This window comes from Limulus polyphemus, unplaced genomic scaffold (genome assembly GCF_000517525.1).
Source record: "Limulus polyphemus unplaced genomic scaffold, Limulus_polyphemus-2.1.2 Scaffold1073, whole genome shotgun sequence".
NCBI lineage: Eukaryota > Metazoa > Arthropoda > Merostomata > Xiphosura > Limulidae > Limulus > Limulus polyphemus.
The window spans coordinates 282769-283434 of NW_013666683.1; positions in this window are offsets into that span (position 1 = coordinate 282769).

Consider the following 666-nt stretch of genomic DNA (forward strand, 5'->3'; position numbering starts at 1 on the left):
GCTTTACCTTTCATTTTGTATTCATCAGCTTTATCTAAAATTGCTCTTACTGTTGACTCACCTAGTTTGTGATCTAGGCCTATTTTTGATTTCGAGACACCATCTTCACTTTTTCTTATGATTTCTATTTTTTCTTCCAAAGAAATAACTTTTGGAGTTTTCCTTACAACTTCCCTTTTATCTTCACTAAGTCTTTTGCTCATGTTTAGGAAAAGGTAGTACGTTAAAATGTCTAAAGTAAACAAAAATTGTCAAAAAAAATATTTCAAAGATTCACAAATGGCTTGAGTAGTTAGGCTAATAGCAGACAACTAATTACTTAAATGATGTAATAGCTAGAGTGTCCACCCCGAGGCAATAATTTTTTACCCCGGGGAACGGGTTCCCCGTGAAAAAAAAATTTAACCCGGGGTGCAGCCCGGGGTAAAAAATATTTGAAATAAAAGAAACTTGATTAAGATTTTTATTGATTTATAAATCGTACTTGAAAAAATATCGAACAAATATCAAGGCTGACAAAGTTTTATCACTTTTTTGTTTAAGCTTGTCGTAAAAGTAAACAGATATGGAAAATCTCACAGTATAAAAAACACATGTTACAGAATTTAAGTCTAATCGAATACTCATACGACACTTTCAAAATACCTCAATAAGACGTCATTTTTA